At 47.4% G+C, this 21,033-nt stretch overlaps 1 pseudogene; it reads left to right on the forward strand.

Annotated features, from left to right (window-relative positions):
• The first annotated feature begins 3,962 nt into the window (after positions 1–3,962).
• The window catches only part of LOC123084058 (uncharacterized), a 60,095-nt pseudogene continuing 43,024 nt past the window's right edge, over positions 3,963–21,033 (forward strand).

A 21,033-nucleotide genomic window follows, 5' to 3' on the forward strand; every position in this document is an offset into this window, starting at 1 on the left:
AAAGGGTTGGCTTGCAGAATAAGCCGGAACAAACATATGATAGAGATTTCGTCCGAAGTTTTCGTGGTGGGGCCTACACGGGCTCGATCGTACAACACCATCATGTACAAGGCAGTGCACATGACATACGAAGCGTCCCCGAGTCGGCAAAGCCAAGGACTCTTTAAGACACAATGAGACCACTGTAAAACCAACCGTGGATAGGCGGACCACTAGATGTCGAACCCCAATTTCATATCATACATCTGTAGGAAAGATATCCTAGGAGCTACTTGAATTCCCACTTATAAACTCCCAAAACTTTCCGGTTATGCAATCAGGTGTTGGGGATACAGGGAAAGCATAATATCTCACCCAAACTAGCAAATCCTACATCCAGCTATATCCATCCTTCAACACATAACCAAGAAACCTTCGGAAATCGTCTACCTCAACCTTCGAAAATCATCCGTTATACGAGTTATGGCAATACTCCCGAACTCCCTCCCCAGTACTGGGTGGCGTCGAGGTTATCTCACCAACAACTGTATAAAAGAGATTTTCGATGTCGGCGAAACTAATCTCAGGTATTCCAGAACTGCAACGATAAAATTGTGACGACAACACCTCGGAGCTCAACTCCCCGGGACACTGCCACAACCCCTAAATGACAGGAGGCACCAAGAACAATGTTCTCGTCACAAATCGATCAGAACGATTCCAAGATACCCGCGTGATCCTAAATTTTTTTTAGTGAAATTTGAGAAGAGAAGAGACAAAACTCTACGTCAGGATGTCTTACCAGAGCGATGAAGGGATTGGGAAGTAAAAAGAATTCCTAAACTCTCCGATATATATAATCCTAAATGACTCAAAACATTTTTCTAGACTCAACTCGTCCGCTAATTCGATCAAGCAATGGGGCTCCTAAGGTCGGGGAAGGCTCTGATTACCAACTTGTAACACCCTCGATGCGGCTATATCTTTCACGTGTCGAAGCACGACTTAGAGGCATAACCGCATTGAAAGCAATGTCGCAAGTGAGGTAATCTTCACATAACTCATGTAATACATAAGGGAAAGAGATACATAGTTGGCTTACAATCGCCACTTCAAACAATTACATGAATAAAGCATTACATAAACCAAATACAATCAAGGTCCGACTACGGAACCAAAATAAAAGAAGACTACCCCAAATGCGACACGGTCCCCGATCGACCCCAACTGGGCTCCACTACTGATCAACTAGAACGAAACAACACAAAGGACAAGATCTTCATCGAGCTCCTCCTTGAGCTTGGTTGCGTCATCTGCACGGTAACCTCGGCACCTGCAAGCTGGTTTTGGAAGTATCTGTGAGTCACGGGGACTCAGCAATCTCACACCCTCGCGATCAAGACTATTTAAGCTTATAGGAAGGGTAAAAGGTATGAGGTGGAGCTGTAGCAAGCGACTAGCATATATGGTGGCTAACATACGCAAATGAGAGAGAGAAGAGAAGGCAAAGCATGGTCGATGAAACTATGATCAAGAAGTGATCCTAAAACAACCTACGTCAAGCATAACTCCAACACCGTGTTCACTTCCCGGACCCCGCCGAGAAGAGACCATCACGGTTACACACGCGGTTGATGCATTTTAGTTAAGGTCAACTTCAGGTTTTCTACAACCGGACATTAACACATTCCCATCTGCCCATAACCGTGGGCACGGCTTTCGAAAGTTCAAAACCCTCCAGGGGTGTCCCAACTTAGCCCATCACAAGCTCTCACGGTCAACGAAGGATATTCCTTTCTAGCGGGAAGACCCGATCAGACTCGGAATCCCGGTTACAAGACATCCTCGACAATGGTAAAACAAATCCAGCAACACCGCCCGAATGTGCCGACAAATCCCGATAGGAGCTGCACATATCTCGTTCTCAGGGCACACTCAGATGAGCACTACGTACAACTAAAACCAGCCCTCGAGTTTCCCCGAGGTGGCGCTGCAAGTGGCTCTGTTTGGACCAACACTCAGAGGAGCACTGGCCCGGGAGGGTTAAAATAATGATGACCCTTGAGTCTGCAGAACCCAAGGGAAAGAAAAGGCTAGGTGGCGAATGGTAAAACCAATGTTGGGCATTGCTAGAGGAGTTTTATTCAAGGCGAACTGTCAAGGGGTTCTCATTATAACCCAACCGCGTAAGGAACGCAAAATCCAGGAACATAACACCGATATGACGGAAACTAGGGCGGCAAGAGTGGAACAAAACACCAGGCATAAGGCCGAGCCTTCCACCCTTTACCAAGTATATAGATGCATTAATTAAATGAGATATATATTGTGATATCCCAACAAGTAAACATGTTCCAACAAGGAACAACATCTCCATGTTCCAACAAGGAACAAACTTCAATCTTCACCTGCAACTAACAACGCTATAAGAGGGGCTGAGCAAAGCGGTAACATAGCCAAACAACGGTTTGCTAGGACAAGGTGGGTTAGAGGCTTGGTTCAACAATATGAGAGGCATGGTAAGCAAGTGGTAGGTATTGCGGCATAGGCATAGCAAAAGAGCGAGCATCTAGAGGGCAAAGATAGAAGTGATTTCGAGGGTATGGTCATCTTGCCTGAGATCCCGCAAGGAAGAAGAACGAGTCCATGAAGAAGATAAATGGATGTAGTCGAACGGATCCTCACACACATGACGTTATCGGAACCAACCCGAAGAAGCAACACCGGAAAGAAGCAAACAATATAGTAAACAACCAACACATCAACATGGCATGATGCACAATCGAGTATGATGCATGTCCAGTTTAATGAAGCATGGCATGGCAAAGTGCACAAACAATACTACAAATTAAGTGGAGCTCATTATGCAACGAAGTTACATATTGAAGAAAACACCACATGACTTATTTAGTTCTCTCTCGTTTATGTACTCAACAATATTAAATGTTGATTAACATGGCAAGAGGTGAAGCACAATGAAACTATCTAACTAGGCAAGTTTAAATGAGGCCGGAACCACAAAACAACAAGTCCGGAAAAATCCTCATGTGCATATTTTGGTTGTGGTACTGATCTGCCCTAAACACAATTTTAGAGTTATTAAACATGCAAAGTAAAGCCATCATGTTAAACCAGGCATTTTCTACCCCATTTACATATAAAGTTTATTAAATTGCGAGTTACGGTTAGTTAGTTATGAAATAAATCATTTTAGCAAGTTATTAAGCAAATTTAAACAAACAACATTTTAAGCATAGATGAAAGTTGCATATTATTAAACTAAATGAAAATCTAAGCAAGTTTCATATTAAGTTTGTTTTAATCCGATGCACGGTTGGAGAGTTATAAAATGCATGATGTCTAGGGGGTTCTCTGCAAAACAGGGTTCTCTGGAATAAAAGATAAATTCACAGGCCCTGAAAAAACGTACGCAGACCTAAATGGCTGGCCCAACAGGTGAAAAAAAACAAGAGGAGGGGGCGCTTGGGGGCTGCTCACCCTGGGCCTGGCGCAAATCGGTGAAGAGGAGGCACGCTGGGGCGCAACTGGGCATTGGTTCGATCTGGCGCTGGCGGGCTTGGGGGGAGTTGGGCCGGATCGAGGCAAAGAGGCAGGCCATCGCAGCGCTCCGGTCAACGCAGGCGAGCGGAGGCGCTGGCTGCGTGCGTTCCTCTCCTGCTCGATGCAGGATGCAGGGGAGGCCGGCGATGGCGCGAAGACCGGCGAGGGCTCCGGCGAGGACCGGCCCGAAGGGACTGGGACGGCGGGATCCGGCGGATCTGGGCACGGGAATGGAGCTCCAGAGGCGCGGCAGGGAACTCGGCGGGGCGCAGAATCCTGGCAGACGACGATGAGCGGCGTTGGGCATTCGGATCCACAGGATCGAGACGAGGCAAGGGGCTCATCCTCGTCCTCGAGCTCTCGCATAACCAGGGGAGATGGAGGCGGGATGAGGCTGGAGATTCCAGCAGAGGAGGCCGGCGATGGGGACGAGCTCGAGGCCGTCCATGGCGTCGGACAACGTCCTCCTCATTCCCTGCAGGCAGACGACGACGGAAGAGCGGGTGAGCACGGGGAAGGAGAAACGGAAAGAGACGACCGAGGAGAAGGGAGACAAGGCCGGCCTGGGGGTGCTGGTCGCCGGCAGCGACGTCCGGTTGAGGGAGAGGCGAGGAGAAGGACAAGTCGATCGATGGGGTGGATGGGACAGAGAGGATCGGGAGAAGCTCTGGTTGGTGGGTGCGCTGCAGGATCCAAGGAGGAGCACTGGTTGGTTGGATCGGGTAGGGGGAGGTTTCAAGGGGGATTTGGAATGTGGCGGCGGCTGAATTGGACTGATGGGACAAGCCTCCTAATTTCTAGGGTTTGCCCAAAATAGGCTATTGGTTGATCTATATATAGCAAAAAAGGGCTAAGTTTAGGGGCATTTGATCCCTCCGATCTTAATCGGACGGTCGAGAAAAATATGTTAGGAAGTCTAATTAACAAAACGGAGACGTTTGGTAGATGTTTGGGGATGATCCGGACCCAAGGGTGATGACTGCCCGGGTCGGGTTCGGGACAACTTTCGGACGCACGCGAGGATGGCCGCGGGCTGACGAGAGAGGTTAGGTAGGGCCTGGCGGTTAGGTAGTGGGCCGTGCAGGAAGCCTTGGGCTGAGAGAAGAGAAGAGAGAGACCCGGCGACTGTTTCCGGAGACCGAAAAACGTCCGACGTTTTGACCGACTATATTGTCGCTATAGTTAACGGTTGGGCTATCAAACGAACTCCGAATGCGGTTAAACTTGACAGGCGGTCTATCTACACTATAATAAGACCACACGCCAACTTTTATCCCATTCCGAGAACATTTTCTGGCCACTTATAAAATAATATTTCGGACGTGCCGCGGCGCGTGCGAGTGTGTCTGGGCTCAGAACGGACAACGGAAGGAACTGGGAGAACCCGGACGAATGCAGGTTTTGAAAACATGATGATGCAATGCACATGATGACATGACAACATGCAACACGCAAGCAAAAGACATGGCAACAACAACGAATAACTCGAAGACACCTGGCACAACGGTCTCGGGGTGTCACACGCCCCTTCCGGCTGCCGACGGATCGCTTCCGCTCCTCCATGCGGCGAGCCGCGGCGACCTCCGCCTCTTCAGGAGTACGTGGGCGATTCCGGGCGGGTTTTGTTTGGATCTGGGAGGCACTGACTTCCTCGTTCATCGCGTCGTGTCGCAGGGCTGGTGAGAGATCTGGATAAGGCCAGGGGCTGTCCCAGGGAGGTGGTGGAGACCGCCAAGGACCAAGGTCTTGTGGCGCTGCACTTCGCTGCCGGGAAGGGAAGGCCACGGGTGTGCAGGTACCTGGTCCAGGAGCTAGGGGTCGATGTGGACGCCGTCGACGATGGAGGTGCATTTAATTTGCCTCTAAACTGTAAATGTGTCTCAACTCTACTCCTATATGGCTTGCGTTCAGAATCGGGCTATAGGAAACTGTATATTGATCAGCAATTTACAACTGTCAAGCTATTTTGTGAATGAATCAGATGTATATATACACAGTTTAGTGTGTTTGTTCACTTATTTCAGTCCGTATGTAGGTCATACTGAAATATCCAAAACATCTTATATTTTTGAGCTGAGGGAGTAGAAAACAAAGTGTTATGTTATGCCATACGTATTTATGTATTAACTTTGTAAATTCTGACATGCTCTGAGAGGAAACGTCCTCATTTTGATAGGTCGAAGACCTCTGCTTGTGGCATTGCTTCATGGAAGCATGGATACCGCTAGTTATCTTCTTGATCATGGGGCAGATCCAGGCAAAGCTGACGACAAAGGGTTTGCCCCACTTCACCATGCTGCTAGAGCAGGTACTTCTCTGCCAGCACACCACATGTCATTTTTCTTCCAGTGCCTTACAATACTGTTCCATTATGATGCCTATGAGTGTTGGAAAGATGTAGAAGAAGAAGTTGTTTGTCAATTTTTTCATTATTTTAATTGTATGTGAGTAGAAGAACATTAGTGCCATTTACATTGTCTTAGAGACTTAGATGATTTCCTTAGGATTTAAAAGTTGCCCATTTTCCCATATTCTGCCCTCTTGTCTGTTTGTAACTATTCCAGGGCATGCAGTTTTAGTTGGTGTGTATCTTGATCATATTGAATTTTCCCCATCACACAATCAGTTCTACTTTGTAGTCATTACCTATTGGATTCTCTTTTCATCTTCTTGCTTTACTTAGGAGACCGTAAAATGGTGGAACTCTTGCTTGCAAAAGGAGTTTCTGTTGACCCAGTATCTTCTGAAGGGACACCACTTTATGCCGCTGCCTTGGAAGGGCATGATGAAATTATGCAAATTTTGTTGGAGAACAACGCGGATGTAGGTTTTAACAACATACTATTTCCTACTAATTTTGGCTAGCTGCATTGTTTCATGTTTCACTTACTTGGCTGTTGTGTTGAATCCGCTTTACTGCCTTTCTTCAAAAGTTGTGATGTCTGAGCGCAATCAGCTAAATTTGCACATTTTTTAGCAACTATTCAAAATCAGGCCTTTGTAGCAGTGACTAAGCGCCCTCTGTTAACCCTTCTTTCAGTTCTAGTAAGGGTGCATTCTCGAAGAGCTCTGGCCATCTATGATTTCTTGACTTCACAACAAAAATCTAGCTCCATGCATACTCTATACACCATATCTTCTTGCAGCTCCACTCTACTTGCTTCTTCAATATAGGCTCCACTGCAACTTTCTGAATTTGTATTCCCTCTAGAAATTCATGACGAAAGATGTTTTTCTTTCATATACTTTTATTCCTTTTGGTGCCTCTTGGTGGGTTCATCTCTTGGCTCTAGCCTACCCAGCTTGCTTGGGAATAAAAGATTAAACCGGTGTGCTATTATTGTTGTACGTCTACTCCTTTTAAGAGATACATGGGACTGAATTAAAAAGAAAGGTCCAATTGCTCAAAATGGCCACTAAAGCATTAATGCCCAATATATTATTCCAGAAACACTTGTTGATACAAGTTTGCTTTTGCAATGCTATTGATTTTTTCCCTTTCTCTTTTACAGAAGGCCACAGGACAACAAATGCATTCTTCCTTCTATTTGTTTGCTCTTTCCTACATCTTACTTCAGTATAGTAAATCGTGTGTAATCTGTTTTTGCCAGTGTAACAAGAAACTACCCGGTGGTGTTGACACCCCTCTTCTCGTTGCTATAACTCCTCCCTCACTGAAATGTGTCAAGCTCCCTGTGGAGGTATCGTGCCTGCAGTATTCATTTTTGTTGTGTTAGGCCTTAGAAAGTTAGAATTACTTAAGCAAATTTTTGCTCAATGCTACATTTTTCGACACTAAAGTAGGTTTGGCCTTCTTTGATGGTGTTTATTGTTTGAGCTACCTTTGAGACATTTTTGTGGCCGCTCTACACTAAGGTTTAACACAAGAAAACGCCATGTCTAGTCGGCAATGAACCTAACAGCCCATAGAGAGTTCCTCTACAAACCGATTTGTAATAGTATTTTTTGGCAGGCTGGTGCAGATGTCAATGGTGGTCTTGCAGCCCCTTTGGTTGTTGCTCCTGAGATGAAAGGTTTAACTGCATGCTTGAAACTGTTACTGGAAGTTGGTGCTGACCCTGTTTAAGATTTCTGTACCTCTATGCCATGGCATGCCAATTGCTTGAACATCCAACTGATGTTAACAGTTTATTTAGAGCTGGTGCTCTCGCAAACAGGCCCATGAATTAGTGGAGCTGGGTATCCATAGTTCTAAGAATTCAAGGAGCTGGAATTGGGGGTGTTTGGGTGTGCATTTTGTTTGTTAAGCTTAAATCATCTTATTTTAGCCTATGTACTTGATATCCTACAGGAATCAAAGATTTGGAGCTCTCCCAAACTAGCCCTTTGATTCTTGCTTGGATCAAATTGGTCCACTCAATCCAAGATCCTAGAATACTATATTTAGAATTAAACCCATTAAGGGGGAAAGAAAGGGCAAGCACGCAGCTATGCCAAGTGGCACCTGCTGGTTGGCTGCGGCGGGGACATAATTTTTTTCCTGAGAAGTGTTTTTTAGTTGGAAGTGAGGATTTTCTTTTCTTTTCGAGATGGATGTGAGGGCCATGTGTCATTTGCTGGTTGGCTGAGGTGAGAACGGTTTTTTTTGTGAGATGGAGGTCAGTTTTTTTTCTTTGAGACGTAGAAACGAGCGCACACAATCTCAGGTGAGACACAATCATGGGCCCCAACCACTAATGTATTATGTAACACGCCTTGTGCAAATAGAATTCTAGGGGTCATGTGTTTCCTTATGAAATTAGACTTAATTAAAGCTGCCATTGAGACTTTTGGCTTCCTTCATTAGTTAGACTTAGGTGCACTTACCATTGTATTAGAAATATTTTCATTATCGTAATACATGTTAGAATAAAACTGAGGTATACCGTTGATCATCCGAGGACCAAGCAACACATAAGCACGGCACCGAGATTTGTTAACGAGGTTCACCGATATGGCTACATCCCGGGGCTTGACTACGGGCGCTCCTCCCCATGACACCGTCACAATACCGCACACCGGCCACCCGGGCGCCGGCACACGCCGCCGGCTCCCCCTTGCGCGCCTGTGCTATTATGTTGGCATGGGTTACATCGTGTGTCTATCCCCGCTATATATGAGAGGCCTAGGATACAAGTGTCCTATTAGGACACAACTCCACATCCTATGTAAACATAATACAACACCTAGTCCAACTGTAACCTACCTTGTACACAATATTCGACACAACTCTAACAAACTCCACCTTGGCGAATATTCTCCACCACCTTGAATTCGTTCATGCGTCAAACTTCCATGTACATTGGACTTGAGCTTATCTCATGAGCACCGCTGCTACTTCAAAGACTCCATACGACTCCACCTGCAACTTGTAGTCCCTTCTTTTCTTGAACACAGTCAACACTCGAGCAAAATTAAGTTTCGTGTTACTCCAGTTTGTGCTCCCAACTTCCAAAGTATCCGTCCAACGCAATCACACACTGATCACTGACCTGCGTGAAAATGAACAACTCACATATTGGGTGTCACACATAAGAGTTACCTGAACTCAACATCACCGCTCCTTTCTTGTCCGCTTGTCTGAAACTTGAAGGAATGTCACCATTGCTTGTAGTCATCCCGAGTCAAATTCGCAGTTGTCTCACCACATGTATGACCACCAGAACCTGGCCCGTCTCCATGTCCCGTGCATACCGCACGCCTCGCCGCTGTTACCGCGTCGAGCCTCCGCTGTCCCGGTTGAGTCTCAAGGGTCGTGAAACCACATCATTCAACCCACATTGCAGAGTACCACCGATCATCGCTGACCGATGACGAATTTCACGCTTCCATCAGACCACTGGGCTCCAGTCCAAACTACGTGTCCCTCGCTTTTCCCGCTGAATAGGCTCCGACTCTCTGTGCACTTACGACGTAACCCCTTAATCAGCACCGAGTGAAGTCTTCCAAACTCCAGCTCCATCTTCAACATGACTCCATGGTAGATGATCAGTCCACCTCCGCGCCCCGTCGATTCCAAGCTCCGTGTGCACCGTCTTGAATCAACCCCGCGCCATAGTCTTGTCGAAGCCACACAAGCCCTCGGGCCTGCGCCACGTGTTTCCACGCCCAGAAGTCGGTCACCATCAGCATCACACTCCCATGTCGTCGTCGCCGATCCCACCACCGTCTTCTGAACCAACCGACTCACGTCGATCCGTCAGACTGTCCAGTCCGACCCAGCCGAACATAACCGACTACAATCGCGCGGACAAGTGGTATCATGAGCTAGGTTGTTTTGAAGATCATGGAAAGTTGATCTAGAGGAAGAAGATGCATCGACATAAATCTGTGGGAAGCGACCGTAATACGGGATGAATATCATCGGCGAGTTACCATCGAGGTAGGATTGGTCGTGCTGTGATCTTCGAGCAGTAATCTGAACGACATGCGGATATGAGGCGAAAGCATGGCGGCAGACGTACGGCAATCGATTAATGGATCGGTCGGGCGAGCGTACAGCTCAACATCGCGTACATGAAGCGACGGCGGCGACACGTGTAGCAGGCGAGTTTGTGACACGATCCATTTGACCAGAGTCGATCGATCTGCGCGTGGGGTGGGCAGGTCTAGCAGGCGAAGTGCAAGCCCAAGTAAGCTGTAGGCCCAAGTTGTGGGCTGTGAGCAGTTGTGTGCTGGCTGGGCGGTGCAGGCTGGCTGGCGGGCCAGGCCCAGGTTTGCAGCTGCAGGTGCGTCCCGTGCGAGGAAGCTGTCCAGGCCGTGATGTAGCCATATCAGTGAACCTCGTTAACAAATCTCGGTGTTGTGCTTGTGTAATTGCTTGGTCTTCGGATGATCAAACGATATGCCTCAGATTTATTCTAACAATACATCCGAAAAAATGCATGCACACTTAGCGGGATCCCCCTAGGTGCCCATGACAAGGATCCGGCCCAGCTGGTTCGAACCACCCGAGTCCGCATGGGGAGAATAACTTGGCCGGGCTAGCATATTGAAGTCCACCCAGCTAATAAATGCCGTGGTGTCCATCCGACTAAACAAGGCATGTTCAATAAATGGAGATATCACCAATGGCGCCTTCACGACAACATTGTGGCGTTGAGGGTAATTCCATTAGTAGCGATCTTCATCATGACTATAAAAAACCATTGTACGCTATATCTTTGTCTTTAAGGTGAGGATGGCGCGAGATCTTAGAGAGGTGAAGACAGATAAACTAAATCTCTACCAGACACACCATCCACGTTCATCGGACCCCCCTTTGTAACCATACTATTTATACAAGCAAAAACATACAATAGGAGTAGGGTGTTACCCCTAGAATAGGGGGCCGGAACCTGGGTAAAACCTCTTGTGTGAAATCCTGTACCTAGGTCATCTAGGTGCGCCTCTCCTTCACAAAATCCCCAATCATGAGTATTGCCATGAAATCCCAGGACCACGGGGACGGATGCGATGAGTAGGTAGCAGCTAGCGGCGGCGGCTAGCTAGCTCGCTCGCTCCGCGGCGACGGCTAGCTAGCTAGCTCGCGGGGGACGGTGATGGCGTGTGGCGGCAGCTCACGTGCGGCGACGGCGGCGCGCGGCAGCTCACGTCCGGGGGCGGCAGTGAGATTTGGCAGGAATTGAGCTCAGGAAGCCATGGCGCCGGCTGCGAGAAAAGCGGTTGGGGCTGAAATTTCTCTCTCCCTATTGTCAACTTCCAGAGTGGCTACCACGCCATCTTGGGCTGTTCGGCTTATGCCAAGTTAATGGCTAGGCCCTCCTACGTCCACCTGAAGCTCAAGATGTCAGGCCCCAACAGGGTGATCATGATCTCGGGCAATCCTAAGCGCTCTAATGAGTGCGATGATGCCAATGCGGTTATCGCCGAGACCCTGATTGCGACTGGGAACTGGTCAAGATATAGAAGGAGGCTGATGCTGAGCATTTGCCATCTAGCAAGAAGCGGACCATTGTTTCCTCCTTCCAGTTAGCCAAGGACACCAAGAAGGTCCGAGTCCATTCCAAGGGCTCATTCAAGATAATGTAGATTGCCACCGATCTTCTTGCCCAGTAGGAAAGCATGCTCATGGAGGAACTTCGTAAGAATTAGGACATTTTTGCGCTGGGCGTCCTAGGGGACTTTGTCAAGTCGAAGCTGGTCAAGCAAACCCTTCGTCACTTCGTAGAAGAGAGGCGCAGAGCCATCGATGAAGAGATTGCCCGACTGCTCAAATTCGACTTCATCCGTGAAGTCTTTCACCCGGATTGGCTGGCAAACCCAGTCATGGTTTCCAAGAACCAAGCTTGGCGCATGTGTGGTTTTTTACATATAAAACTTTATTACTCAAATGATAGCGAGATCGTTTACAACAAGTTGAGAAATAAAGTCCGGGATTGAACTCTCCCAAACCTACGAAGATCTACTAGAAAGAGAGAATTTGGCTATAGAATCAGCTACTTCATTTGCTTCACGTAAACATGCTATGATTTTGTACTGAGCAAAGTCTAGTTCCATCTCTTTGCCTTCAAGCACGATAGCTGAGTCATGTCTCGAATAATCTTCAAGGTTAAAGGCTTGGCACATGTGTGTTGATTACCAACCGTTTTAACAAGGCATGCCCCAAAGATCCATTTGCTCCACCCCTTATCGACCAAGTTATCGATTCCACGGCCAGCTGCGAGCATCTGTGCTTTCTGGATGCCTATTCAGGCTACCACCAGATCAAGATGAAATATTCAGACGAAATCAAGACTTCTTGTGTCACCCCGTACGAGGCTTATTGTTACGTCTTGAAGCCCTTTTTATCTGGAAAATGCAAGTGCTATGTAACGCCCTCGATGCGGCTATATCTCCCACATGTCGAAGCATGACTTAGAGGCATAACCGCATTGAAAACAATGTCGCAAGTGAGGTAATCTTCGCACAACCCATGTAATACATAAGGGAAAGAGATACATAGTTGGCTTACAATCGCCACTTCACACAATTACATGAATAAAGCATTACAATATCCAAATACAATTAAGGTCCGACTACGGAACCAAAATAAAAAAAGAACCCCAAAAGCGACAAGGTCCCCCGATCGACCCCAACTGGGCTCCACTACTAATCAACTAGAACGGAACAACACAAAGGACAAGATCTTCAACGAGCTCCTCCTTGAGCTTGGTTGCGTCATCTGCACGGACTCATCGGCACCTGCAAGCTGGTTTTGGAAGTATCTGTGAGCCACGGGGACTTAGCAATCTCACACCCTCGCGATCAAGACTATTTAAGCTTAAGGGTAAGGTAAAAGGTATGAGGTGGAGCTGCAGCAAGCGACTAGCATATATGGTGGCTAACATACGCAAATGAGAGCGAGAAGAGAAGGCAAAGCACGGCCGAGAAATCTATAATCAAGAAGTGATCCTAAAACAACCTACGTCAAGCATAACTCCAACACCGTGTTCACTTCCCGGACTCCGCCGGAAAGAGACCATCACGGTTACACACGCGGTTGATGTATTTTAATTAAGGTCAACTTCAGGTTTTCTACAACCGGACATTAACAAATTCCCATCTGCCCATAACCGCGGGCACGGCTTTCGAAAGTTCAAATCCCTGCAGGGGTGTCCCAACTTAACCCATCACAAGCTGTCACGGTCAACGAAGGATAAACCTTCTCCTGAGACATTCCGATCAGGCTCGGCATCCCGGTTCTACAAGACAACTTCGACAAAGATAAAACAAGTCCAGCAACACCGCCCGAATGTGTCGACAAATCCCGATAGGAGCTGCACATATCTCGTTCTCAGGGCACACTCAGATGAGACTAGCTACGAGTAAAACCAAACCTCAAGTTTCCCCAAGGTGGCCCCGCAGGCAGCTTAGTTCAGACCAACACTCAGAGGAGCACTGGCCGGGGGGGGGGGGTTAAAAAAAGATGACCCTTGAGTCCGCGAAACCCAAGGGAAAAAAGAGGCTAGGTGGCGAATGGTAAAACCAATGTTGGGCATTGCTGGAGGAGTTTTATTCATGGCGAACTATCAAGGGGTTCCCATAATAGCCCAACCGTGTAAGGAACACAAAATCCGGGAACATAACACTGATATGACGGAAACTAGGGCGGCAAGAGTGGAACAAAACACCAGGCATAAGGCCGAGCCTTCCACCCTTTACCAAGTATATAGATGCATTAATTAAATAAGAGATATTGTGATATCCCAACAAGTAAACATGTTCCAACAAGGAACAACATCTCCATGTTCCAACAAGGAACAAACTTCAATCTTCACCTGCAACTAACAACGCTATAAGAGGGGCTGAGCAAAGCGGTAACATAGCCAAACAACGGTTTGCTAGGACAAGATGGGTTAGAGGCTTGGTTCAACAATATGGGAGGCATGATAAGCAAGTGGTAGGTATCGCAGCATATGCATGGCAAAAGAGCGAGCAACTAGCAAGCAAAGATAGAAGTGATTTCGAGGGTATGGTCATCTTGCCTGAGATCCCTCAAGGAAGAAGAACGAGTCCATGAAGAAGACAAATGGACGTAGTCGAACGGGTCCTCACAAACGCGACGTTACCGGAACCAACCCGAAGAAGCAACACCGGAAAGAAGCACACAACATAGTAAACAAACAACACATGGACATGGCATGATGCACAACCATGTATGATGCATGTCCAGTTTAAAGATACATGGCATGGCAAAGTGCACAAACAACCCTACAATTTAAGTGGAGCTCAATATGCAACTCCGTTGCATATTGACGAAACACCACGTGACTTATTTAGTTCGATCTTGTTTATGTACCCAACAATATTAAATGTTGTTACCTATCTAGGCAAGTTTAAATGAGGCTGGAGACAACGAACAACAATTCCGGAAAATCCTCATATGCATATATTAGGTTTGGCACTGTTCTGCCCTAAACCATATTTTATAGTTTTTAAACATGCAAAGTGATGCCATCATGTTAAACTAGGCATTTTTCTACCCCATTTACATGTAAAGATTATTTAAATCCGAGCTATGGTTATTTTGTTATGAATTAAATCATTTTAGCATGCCATATGAGCAAATTTAATCAAACTTCATTTTAAGCATTTTAAACATAGATGAAAGTGACATATTATGAAACTAGATGAAAAACTAAGCATATTTCATATAAAGTTTGTTTTAATCCGATGCACGGTTAAATAGTTATTAAATGCATGAACAGCAAGGCGTAATCTATAAATGTGCAGTTTTTCTGTAAATAGCAAAATTCGTTCGTAGCAGAAAAAAATATAACGGGCCGAATCTGTTCTTGGGCCAACAGAGAGGCGCTGGGGAGCAGCTCACCCCTTGGGCTTCGGGCCGGTTCACTGGAGAGGCCAAGGCAGGCCGCAGAGGGTGCTGGCGCGCTGGGCCTTGCGCAGTGTTGGACCTTGCAGGCCGGTCCACCATGCTAGCAATGCAGGGTGTTGAGGCACTCGTCCTCCTCGTGTCAGGCACAGGCGCAGGGGCATTAGACAGGGACGGCGGCGCCCGAAGTCAATGACAGGGCGGCAGCGAGTCCGACAGGCGAGGGCGGCGAGGAGGACCGGAGAGGAACGGATCCGGGCCGATCCCGCTGTGGAGGCTCCATTCCCGGTGACGGCGAAGCAGATCGGCAGGGTATAGTTGGAGCCATGGCTACCTGCGGGACAGAGAAGAACGAGAAGATTGAGAGACCGGGAGAGAGCGGGGAAAGGAAGGAGGTGAGGCAGGGGCGGCGCGACCTGGCCGGAGGCAGCCTGGTGAAGGTGCTCGCCGGCGGGGGAGGTAGCTCCGGCGAGGCGAGGCAGTGATGAGGTGGAGGCGAGGGGAGCTCGAGGCGGCTCGAGGCCTGGTGCAGCTCGGGTACGAACGAGCTCCACGCGGCTGGGGCTGGAGGTAGCACTCGATCCACGATCGCTCGAGCTGACTGCAGTGGTGGATCGGGCAGGCAATGAGTGGTTGGTGCGATCTGGAAAAGGAGGAGGAAAACGTTGGCTTCGGTTGGTGGTTTGGATCTGGAGGGGATTGGGTGGATCGGGATGGATCCCGAGGAGGATTTGGAAAACGGCGACGGACGACGAGACAGAAGTACTAGATTTTAGGGTTGGCTAGTTTAGGTAGGGTTTCATCTGCTATAAATAGCAGGTAGGAATTGGGTAGGGGCTAATCCGTCCCTCCGATCATAATCGGACGGTCGGGAAAAATAGGCTAGGGAGCCCAAAAAAGAAAATGGAGATGTTTCGTAGACGTTTGGGGATGATCCGGACACAAAGGTGGCGATAGTCCGGGTCGGGTTCGGGACAACTTTCGGACGCGGGCGAGGGGGGCTGCGGGCTGACGAGAGAGGTTAGGTTGGACCTGACGGTAGGTAGTGGGCTGTGTAGACGGTCTAGAGAGGAATGAGAGGGAAAGCCCGGCAACAGTTTTCGGAGACCGAAAACGTCCGACGTTAGACCGGCTATATTGCCGCTATAGTTATCCGTTGGGGCGTCAAACGGACTCCGAACGCGATGAAACTTGACAGGCGGTCTATCTACACTATAATAAGACCGCATGCCAACTTTCAACCCATTCCGAGAACAGTATCCGGCCACTTATAAAATATTATTTTGGGCGTGCCGCGGACGCGTGCAAGTGTGTCTGGACTCATAACGGACAACGGAAGGAACGGGGAGGCCTGGACATATGCAAGTTTCGAAAACATGATGATGCAATGCACAGTATGACATGACAAGATGCGACACACAAGCAAATGACATGGCAACGACAGCGAATAACTAGAAGACACCTGGCGCATCGGTCTCGGGGCATTACAACACTCCACCACTACGAGAGGATCTCGTCCCGAGATCTAGAATGGCACCGGAGGGACAACGGAAAAGGAAGATAAGCGGTAAAAACTAAGTTGTTTCTTTGACAAACGAGTGAAACCACGAACCTTGCAAGGTTGAGAAAAAGGAAAGAAAGAAATCAACGGAGGTGAACAAAGTTGAAAGCACTCCGTTAGGAAAAAGGAACAAGGAAGAATAAATTCAAACAACACTCCAGTTGAAAGATATTCAAGGCTTGATAACATGAAAGAACTTGAGCAGCGGGCACTCAAAATTCAGAAGATGGGTTGAAGAGAGCAACATGACAATGCCTCCGGAACGAAAGAATAGAAGATAGGTAATTGTGAGAAAAGAATGGAGAAGAAAATGCCAAGTTCTGTCACAAAGAGCTTGACAAGGCATCTTTTAGGAGAAGGGTCGAACGAAATTGTTGGAAAACCAACAACAAAAAGAGTAAGCTAGTAGTGGGTTTATGAAAAACTTCTCAAAACTATGAGGTGAAATTCTGCCACTAACGGAACAATAGATTGACTTGATATCAAGAAGGAGACGATAAACTTATTCACCGGAAGGATAAAAGAAGAACTTGGGTCATTTATAAGCACCATAAATAGCAACAATCCTTAGGAAAAAACATTAGGTGAAAATATAACCCCAAATAACTCCAACGAAGAGGTTGATGGATTTAAAATATCTCATTCTTAACAACATGTGAATCATGAAGCATGAACTCAAATTATCAAGAATGACATAATACCACCTCCAGTGATATGAAAGAAAGAATTGCACTCCGGATTGCAAGATGAAGAAACTTAAGCTTCTTAGAAAAGAATCTTGATGAATGCTTCGAGAAAGAAATAAATCCTTGATGAACCATCATGTATAACCTCCGTTAAACATTTTCAAAATCCCCAAAAACCTAATAGAAAAAAAGTTACGGGGCTTTTAAGATCCAGAGGGAAAAAAATTCAAAAAATTTCAAACTTACTAGTGGCGCACCGTATGCTAGGTGCACCACTAGTAACAGAAAAAAGAAATTGGTTTTGAAAAAAAAACTTGAATTATTTTTCAAAATATGATACGTAATATGACCGGGAAGTTTGAAATATTTTTTCAAAATTTTATCATACCCTGGACCCTGCGCAAGCGGGAGCTACATGCACCAGGTTGCCCTTACTCATGAACATGAACAAAGTCCTAGACATCAGCAAGGTTTAATAGGATTGATATGACAGATATATCAACAAGTGCTTGTGAAGTGAGGTGGTGCTGGGCTTGGATAGAATTATGAAGTTAAGTGTGCTTGTGTTGGAGTAGTGTGAGGATGGGTGAACTTTTGGGAAGTTTGACCATAGAGTGCGATTTGACCTTAGATTAAGCATATTGACTTGAGATTAAGCCATGGTGACCCGAGATTAAGAAAAAAATAAAAAAAATTGATTTTTCTTTTATAAAATTTAAAAAAATTTATTTTTTTTGAAAAACAATTATTACCAATGACGCACTTTTATGTGGTGCGCCATTACTAAGTCAGCTAGTAATGGCGCACCTCTAGGCATACTAATGGTGCACTACTCGTGCGCCATTAGTAGGCCTTTTCCTAGTAGTGAATCACACAAGCACGACACCGAAATTTGTTAACGAGGTTCACCGATATGGCTACATCCCGGGGCTTGACTACGAGCGCTCCTCCCTGTGACACCGTCACAATACCGCACACCGGCCACCCGGGCGCCGGCACACGCCGCCGGCTCCCCCTTGCGCGCCTGTGCTATTATGTTGGCATAGGTTACATCGTGTGTCTACCCCCGCTATATATGCGAGCATGGTGACCCGAGATTAAGAAAAAAATAAAAAAAATTTGATTTTTCTTCTAAAAAATTTAAAAGAATTTAATTTTTTTGAAAAACAATTATTACTAATGGCACACTTTTATGTGGTGCGCCATTACTAAGTCAGCTAGTAATGGCGCACCTCTAGGCATACTAATGGCGCACTACTCGTGCGCCATTAGTATCAACTGGTGCACCATTAGTAGGCCTTTTCCTAGTAGTGAATCACACAAGCACGACACCGAAATTTGTTAACGAGGTTCACCGATATGGCTACATCCCGGGGCTTGACTACGGGCGCTCCTCCCCGTGACACCGTCACAATACCGCACACCGGCCACCCGGGCGCCGGCACACGCCGCCGGCTCCCCCTTTCGCGCCTGTGCTATTATGTTGGCATAGGTTACATCGTGTATCTACCCCCGCTATATATGAGAGACCTAGGATACAAGTGTCCTATTAGGACACAACTCCACATCCTATGTAAACACAATACAACACCTAGTCTAACTGTAACTTACCTTGTACACAATATTCGACACAACTCTAACAAACTCCACCTTGGCGAATATTCTCCACCACCTTGAATTCGTCCATGCGTCAAACTTCCATATACATTGGACTTGAGTTTATCCCATGAGCACCGCTGCTACTCCAAAGACTCCATACGACTCCACCTGCAACTTGTAGTCCCTTCTTTTCTTGAACACAGTCAACACTCGAGCAAAATTAAGTTTCTTGTTACTCCAGTGTGTGCTCCCAACTTCCAGAGTATCCGTCCAACGAAATCACACATTGATCGTTGACCTGCGTGAAAATGAACAACTCACATATTGGGTGTCACACATAAGAGTTACCTGAACTCAACATCATCGCTCCTTTCTTGTCCGCTTGTCTGAAACTTGAAGGAATTTAACCATTGCTTGTAGTCATCCCGAGTCAAATTCGCAGTTGTCTCACCACATATATGACCACCAGAGCCCTGGCCCATCTCCATGTCCCGTGCATACCGCACGCCTCGCCGCTGTTACCGCGTCGAGCCTCCACTGTCCCGGTTGAGTCTCAAGGGTCGTGAAACCACATCATTCAACCCCCATTGCAGAGTACCACCGATCATCGCCGACCGATGATGAATTTCACGCTTCCATCAGACCACTGGGCTCCAGTCCAAACTACGTGTCCCTCGCTTTTCCCGCTGAATAGGCTCTGACTCTCTGTGCACTTACGACGTAACCCCTTAATCAACACCGAGTGAAGTCTTCCAAACTCCAGCTCCATCTTCAACATGACTCCATGGTAGATGATCAGTCCACCTCCGCGCCCCGTCGATTCCAAGCTCCATGTGCACCGTCTTGAATCAACCCCGCGCCATAGTCTTGTCGAAGCCACACAAGCCCTCGGGCCTGCGCCACGTGTTTCCACGCCAAGAAGTCGGTCACCATCAGCATCACACTCCCATGTCGTCGTCGCCGATCCCACCACCGTCTTCTGAACCAACCGACTCATGTCGATCCGTCAGACTGTCCAGTCCGACCCAGCCGAACATATCCGACTACAATCGCGCGGACAAGTGGTATCATGAGCTAGGTTGTTTTGAAGATCGTGGAAAGTTGATCTAGAGGAAGAAGATGCATCAACATAAATCTGTGGGAAGCGATCGTAATACGGGATGAATATCATCGGCGAGTTACCATCGAGGCAGGATTGGTCATGCTGTGATCTTCGAGCAGTAATCTGAACGAGATGCGGATATGAGGCCAAAGCATGGCGGCAGACGTATGGCGATCGATTAATGGATCGGTTGGGCGAGCGTACAGCTCAACAACGCGTACATGAAGCAACGGCGGCGGCACGTGTAGCAGGCGAGTTTGTGACACGATCGGTTTGACCGGAGTCGATCGATCTGCGTGTGGGGTGGGCAGGTCTAGCAGGAGAAGTGCAAGCCCAAGTAAGCTGTAGGCCCAAGTTGTGGGCTGTGAGCAGTTGTGTGCTGGCTGGGCGGTGCAGGCTGGCTGGCGGGCCAGGCCCAGGTGTGCCGCTGCAGGTGCGTCCCGTGCGAGGAAGCTGTCCAGGCCGTGATGTAGCCATATCGGTGAACCTCATTAACAAATCTCGGTGTCGTGCTTGTGTGATTGCTTGGTCCTCGGATGATCAAACAGTATGCCTCAGATTTATTCTAACAATACATCCGAAAAAATGCATGCACACTTAGCGGGATCCCCCTAGGTGCCCATGACAAGGATCCGCCCAGCTGGTTCGAACCAGCCGAGTCCGCATGGGGAGAATAACTTGGCCGGGCTAGCATATTGAAGTCCACCCAGCTAATAAATGCCGTGGTGTCCATCCGACTGAACAAGGCATGTTCAATAAATGGAGATATCACCAATGGCGCCTTCACGACAACATTGTGGCGTTGAGGGTAATTCCATTAGTAGCGATCTTCATCATGACTATAAAAAACCATTGTACGCTATATCTTTGTCTTTAAGGTGACGATGGCGCGAGATCTTAGAGAGGTGAAGACAGATAAACTAAATCTCTACCAGACACACCATCCACGTTCATCGGACCCCCCTTTGTAACCATACTATTTATACAAGCAAAAACATACAATAGGAGTAGGGTGTTACCCCTAGAAAAGGGGGCCCGAACCTGGGTAAAACCTCTTGTGTGAAATCCTGTACCTAGGTCATCTAGGTGCGCCTCTCCTTCACAAAATCCCCAATCATGAGTATTGCCATGAAATCCCAGGACCATGGGGACGGACGCGACGAGTAGGTAGCAGTTACTGGCGGCGGCTAGCTAGCTCGCTCGCTCCGCGGCGACGGCTAGCTAGCTAGCT

The sequence above is a fragment of the Triticum aestivum genome, chromosome 4A, assembly GCF_018294505.1.
Source record: "Triticum aestivum cultivar Chinese Spring chromosome 4A, IWGSC CS RefSeq v2.1, whole genome shotgun sequence".
Classification (NCBI taxonomy): Eukaryota; Viridiplantae; Streptophyta; class Magnoliopsida; order Poales; family Poaceae; genus Triticum; species Triticum aestivum.